Here is a 6,000-nt window from a genome sequence, read left to right as displayed (position 1 = left end):
GGGAGTCTACCTGGAGAGGCAAGGCTTCCCCATCAGTGATCCAATCTCTATGCCTGTCTCCAAGAGACCTACTGGGACTTTTAAGCTGGGTCAAATATTGAACACTTTAAAGCATCTAATTATTGACAAAATGGATTTTAAATGGACCAAATCTTCAGAAAGTGCACAGAGAGAAAGAGAAGCTGAAGGAGAAAAAACACAATCAAGTCTTGTTTTAGGGCCATAAGTCATATAATTGCGATATATAAAGTCATATAATTGCCATAATTCAATACTATATTTCACCAGTAAAAGCTAATTGGTAATTGGCAGCCTATGGTTGGCGAGAGTTGCCCGACCACCAGAGAGAAAAAAATTCCAGCAGTGCCACCAGGCATTGTGGCATTTCTAAGAATGGAACACTATGAACACAAATTATTATTATTTAATTTTTATTTCTGCTTTTCAAGTTTATACATTTCACTAATTTTATACATTTTATTAATTTTACAACCATTTTGACATTTCAAAACTTGACTTCCTTCCGCCTCTTTCTGCTGTTCCTTAAATTTAATTCTAATATCTTCTGCATATCCAAATTAACCTAATTTCCTCATTTATTAATCTTCTTTAAATATATACTCTTATGAAACTGCAGGTTATTACAATAATCTTGTCAATGTATGAACACAAATTATGGTGGTTACAAAAGGAAAGTGCCAGTCACACACTGAAGCATTCCCTCAGCAAAGTTGCATCAATCACATACACAGCAGGCAATCTTCTTTTATAGAATTCATCCTATCTATTGGTATATAAATACAACTCATCACATTATTCAACGAGTCTTTCTTCCCCATGGGGAAGGGACATCTCTACCTTGGCACCATTTCATAGGCCACAGCGAGCCATTACAAAAGCAGAGACAGTGAACTTGTGGCAACAAAATGTTCCAGCTTTGGAAATATCAACGTTACAAGAATCCCAGATTTTATAACTTTGGAAAGCATGGAATGTGCTACTGAACTGGGCGAACTAAAATCTACTCTACACATTGTGGTGCCAGTCTGACAGCATAATCCCAACCATGTCTAATGATCAGAAATAAGACCTATCGAATTAAATGGGACTAATATGTGGGGGTTAGTATTGCAGCCGAAAATTGTAGAATGCTGGACTTTACCACCTTGGACATCAAAAGGTTCTTTAAAGAAAATGATTTTTTTCTTTAAATAAACACACCAAAACATCATTCCCTCTCAGTGCAAATTAGTTTATAAGAGATAAATTTACCATAGCCTTCTCCCCAATATGCTACTTTTCTTTTCCCATGGGGGTAGCATTACAAAATTGCAATGCCTACCCAGCTGAGATGCATTCTGAGGTGGCACAGTCCAGGTTTCTACTACTGTATTTCTATCTGCACAACATGTGGAATGCATAGGATCATGAAGGGTTGTAGCTTCTGCTTGTAGCTTCTGCTCAAGCATCTGCTTTCCATACAGAAGGTGCCAGGTTTAATCCTGGCATCTTCAACTTGGGCTAGGTATGTCCCCTATGTGAAACTCCAGAGAGCTGCTGGCAGTCAGTGTAGACAACCCTGAGCTAGATGGACCAATCGTCTGACTTGATAGAAGGCAGCTCCCTATGTCCCTGGGATGCAAATTGACAAAACACAAAAGGAAATTCGCTGGTGCATAGTTACAAACTATGAAATTCACTGCCACAAGCCATTTGTCTAGATGGGTTTCTAATGACAAATCCACGAGTAGAACCTTCAATAGCTATTAGCTGCAGTACCCAAATCAAACCTCAATGTCCAATATGTTCCTAAGTTATATACTGTATACACCTTTGAGTACCGGATACATTGTTGCCAAACAGATAATGTCCACTGTGTTCACCTGATGCTTCTGAGCATCCAGAGGTTAATGGCAGGCCATGCCAAAAGAATTAAATGAATTGTGGCCTGGTTCAGCTGTGCAATGCATATGCTCTCACTAAATCTTCCCCAGAAAAGTCATTTTAAAACTCAAGTTGTTTTCCCCCCAGCCCCTTTCCCCTGTATGACTTCTAATCCACTGAACAGATAATTCAGATAAATCAGTACTATGTGGCATCAATATGCTCTCTCAACTAATTACTAGTGATCATTTCAGCACAAGAGGCACGGCACACCTGCAAATCCCACAAGTGATATGTTTTTGCTTTCATATGATAAGTGCTATTAAATAAACCTGATTACTAAACAGGAGTCTCCCTGCAAATGCTTAAAACGCTAAGAATAGTGAGTTCTTTGCAGATAGTTCACTGCAGACTGAGGGTTCAAACTCTGCAGGCTGGTTTAAAAACAAGCCGAGATCCTGTACATAGCAGGCTACGTTATAACGCTGGTGCATGTAGTTTAGTATTGGCTACAATATACAGTACTAAGTAGCAGCAGCTCTCCAGGATTTTGTTTGGAAGTCCTATTAGGTTCACTGGGATTTCCCGCACGTATAGGATAGCAGGCTTACATGCACGTCAAAGCCAGTTGGACGGGACCTGCTTCATTAGAATAGAGACGTCAGTGTTTAAATCGCTGCACGTTACGAATAGCGTTACTAATATAACGGAGCTTCCACAGGCTCCTTTGCTTTCCTTTTCAGAAAGGTCATCATAGGATCAAAATCAAAACGGGATAGGCCAAACAAAACAGTAGCGATTGTAAGGTCGGCAGGTTAAAAGGAGAAAAAACCGCCACCAGTAATGGGAACAGAATAAACTGCGACCTTGTATTTCAGGAGAGCGAGTCCCATTAATCTCACTTACTCCTACTCCCGGGTAAACATGCATTGGATCGGGCCGCGATCCTTTACAGTAGAGGAAATCGTTTTTGGGTAGTGGGTCGAGATTTGGGTGCGGGAAGATACTTCCCAGTAAACTTGCATGGGACACTATCCGCATTTACAAAAGAGTAAGCCCCTTCCGAACCCCAGAAGCGCGACTTCCGAAGAAACACGCAAAGGATCGGGCTGTTGCAATGTCAAAAGAGAGGCAACTCTGGTCAGGCGGCCGTCAACTTTTCTCTGCTTTGGGGGTGGGCTGCAAAGAGCGAGCGCGCAATGCTGCAGAAGAAGAGAGGGGAAAGGAAAGCCCGCACAAAATGCGAGCGCAGGTTGCTGCTCGGCTCGCGCTGCATTTGTCGCGGACGCTGCTCTGCTTCGGGGGAGGACTCGCGCGGCTGCGGCAGGCATCGGAGGAGCATGGCGGGGGTGTTTGGCTGCCAGGCGGGCTGGCGAGCGAAGGAGAGGAGAAGCGAGGGGGGCGGGCGGGCGAGCAAGGCGGCATTTCGGGGCGTGCGTGCCTGTGTGCAGGGCTCCCCCAGCAGCGGCGAGGAGGCCGGGCCTCGACGCCAGCCAGCCCGCGTCGCTTCCCTCCTCCTCCTCCCGGTTCGGGGGGTCCCCGGGCTCGGCCCCCGAACGCCCCTCTCTTCCGTTCGCCATGTCATTTCCTGTGCTAATAAGATGGTGGTCACGGCCGGGAGGGAGGGAGCCGCCGCCGCCGCCTCCTTCTCCGCCGCCAAGCCCGGCCCGCCCGGGGGACCCGTCCTCGCCTGGGACTAGCGCGCCAGGCTGGGCTGGCCGGGCCGGCGCCGAAGGAGGGGGACGGCGACGAGGCAGCGGGCGCCGCGGAGGGCCGCCGCCGCCGCGGGCAGAGCCGGGCTGCCCCCAGACGACGAGCCAGGGCCCCGCAGCGACGAGGTGAGTCAGCCCTTCGGTAGCCAAGGTGGCCACGGAAAATGGCTGCGGAGCGAGCGAGGGGAGGGCAGCGGGCGGGCGGGCGCCGGCCGGGGGAGCCGCGGACGGAGCCCTCGCCGAGGAAGGGGGCGACTGTGGAGTGGGGGCGCCTCTTTGCACAACGCTCGCCCGAGGGCGCGGCTGGGCGGGCAGGTAAGTAAGTAGCCGCCTCGCTTCCCTCCCCCCCTCCTTTTCTGTTGGGGCGAGCGCTGAGCTCGGCCCCTTCCTCTCTCCCTCCCCTTCCAGCGCCTCCTTCTCTTCCCTGCCTGCCTGCCTGCCTGCCCGCTCGCTCTTTTTTCTTTCCCTCCACCCCTCCCCGTTTCATTAAATCCAGTGAGTGACGCGGCCGCGGCCCAATGGGCGGTCGTAGAGGACGGCGAGCGTTCGGGGATGGAACGTAGGGGCGGGCCGCCAAAGAACGGAGTGACTTTGGAAGCGGCGTCGCGGGGAAGGAGGAGGAGAAGCCAGGCAGGCGGGCGGGAGGGTCGCGTCTGTGTCTTCTCGCCTTCCGTTCTTTTCGCCCTGTGCAAGGGAACGGAGGGAGAGGCCGCGCGGTCCGCAACCGGTTGCAGCTTCAGCTTGCCGTGCAACAACATGCACGGGGGGAAAGAAAGCGGTGCAGCGGTCACGAGGACGTTGCACCGGGAGGCCTGTCTTTGGGATGGGGCCGGGCGGACGCGTGGGACTGTAAGGGGCTCCGAGGGAGGGTGCCTGACGACTTGTGCCTATGAGCGCTTAGTGCGGGTACGTGGACGTCAGGGAGGTATATGGACGTTTGGTTTGCAGGACGCATCCGCGATGCCTTTCCGGGCAGGAAGTAACCAACAGTCGGCACTGCGTGGGTCCTCGTTTTTGCGTGCTTTCCTGCTCCCTTAGAGAAGGGTGCGGTGGATGTTGCAAACCTATTCTTCAGCTATACATATATCTCCCCAACACAAATGATTAGAAACTGATCTCTCTCTCCCCCACCCCCACAAATGATCAGGAACGGGGGCAAGTCCAGAGGTTTTTTAGCTTAGTGAAAAAAGCAAGTGGGTGAGGGGAACATGAAAGAGGTGGGTGAAATGATGTCTGGATCATATGAATTCCTATAAATTCTGATCATTGTTGTTACAAAAGACCTTTTGCTTAATTACTTGTGGTCCCCAATCTAAGGAATAATGATTACTAGACATCATTTCATATCTGTAATGATTTAATAATTTTGGCATGTATGCTTTGACACAACTTTGTTGATCTATTCAGAAACGTTTATCTGTGTGTTCATTGCTGTTTTGCTTTTGTTTTTAACTATATCATTGTTGCACGTCATATGCTCTAATGTAAACAAAGATACATCTCAATGCAACCATGTTTAAAGATGAAAATGAATAAAACCAAGTTAGAAAAAAATGTCTTGTGTGGTGAAAATGAGTAGGGAGAAGTGTCTCAAAACCTAGGGAAGCGCAATGATCGCAGATTCAGGGCATACAAAGGAAATAATTTCTTCACACAACATGTAAATTAGGCTTAGCCTGCATTGTAAATCTAAAGCACTTACATAGGACTTTAAGCAGTTCAGCCTTCTCTCAAAGAATCCTGGGAACTGTAGTTTGTTGAGAGTGCTCAGTGTTGTTGGGAGACCTGTTTCCCCTCAGAGCTACAATTTCCCAAGTGTAGGGAAGAGTGATTGGCTCTTAAAGCCTTACAGGAATTGTAGCTTCATGAGGGGAATAGGGTGTTTCCCAAAGGACTCTTAACAAACTACAGTTCCTGGAATCTTGTGCGAGAGGTGTGTGTGTGTGGAGAAACATGACTGTTTAAAGTGCTTTAAATGTATACTGCAGATGGGGCCTCAAACTGTGGAGTCTGTTACCGGCTGTGATGGCTCTGAAATGGGATTGGGTGAAATCATGAAGGTTAAGTCTCCATGGCTACTAGTCAAGATGACTGCTACCTCCAGGATCAGACACAGCATGCCCCTGAATACCAGTTGCTAAGGAGAAACAGCAGGAGAGGGCAATTGTGCTTGTGTCTTGCTTTGGGCCTCTCAAATGCATCTGGTTTGCTCTCCTGAGAACAGAACGCTGGACCAGATAAGCATTTGGTTTGATCCAGCAGGGCTCTTTGTTTGATTCCTTTTCATTGGTTATAATAAGAATATCCATATTGGTCCAGGTCAACTTTATGCTGCTGAAGTGATTCTTCCTTTATGACCTATACTGTAGTTTAAACAAATCTTCATCAGACTGACTACTTGAGT

General features: G+C 48.1%; 1 protein-coding gene across 2 annotated transcripts in view; it reads left to right on the top strand.

The window, feature by feature from the left end:
• The first annotated feature begins 1,437 nt into the window (after positions 1–1,437).
• The window catches only part of PRDM11 (PR/SET domain 11), a 45,423-nt gene continuing 40,860 nt past the window's right edge, over positions 1,438–6,000 (top strand). Inside the window, exon 1 of one of the 2 annotated variants that reach the window (XM_083462945.1) lies at positions 1,438–3,722. The gene's annotated coding sequence lies outside the window, so the exon portion shown is untranslated. The remainder of the gene's footprint in view (positions 3,723–6,000) is intronic. The other variant, XM_083462946.1, reaches the window with a different exon arrangement.

Source organism: Podarcis liolepis, assembly GCF_965112155.1.
Source record: "Podarcis liolepis genome assembly, chromosome: 1".
NCBI lineage: Eukaryota > Metazoa > Chordata > Lepidosauria > Squamata > Lacertidae > Podarcis > Podarcis liolepis.
This window is presented reverse-complemented; position numbering and strand designations above follow the sequence as displayed.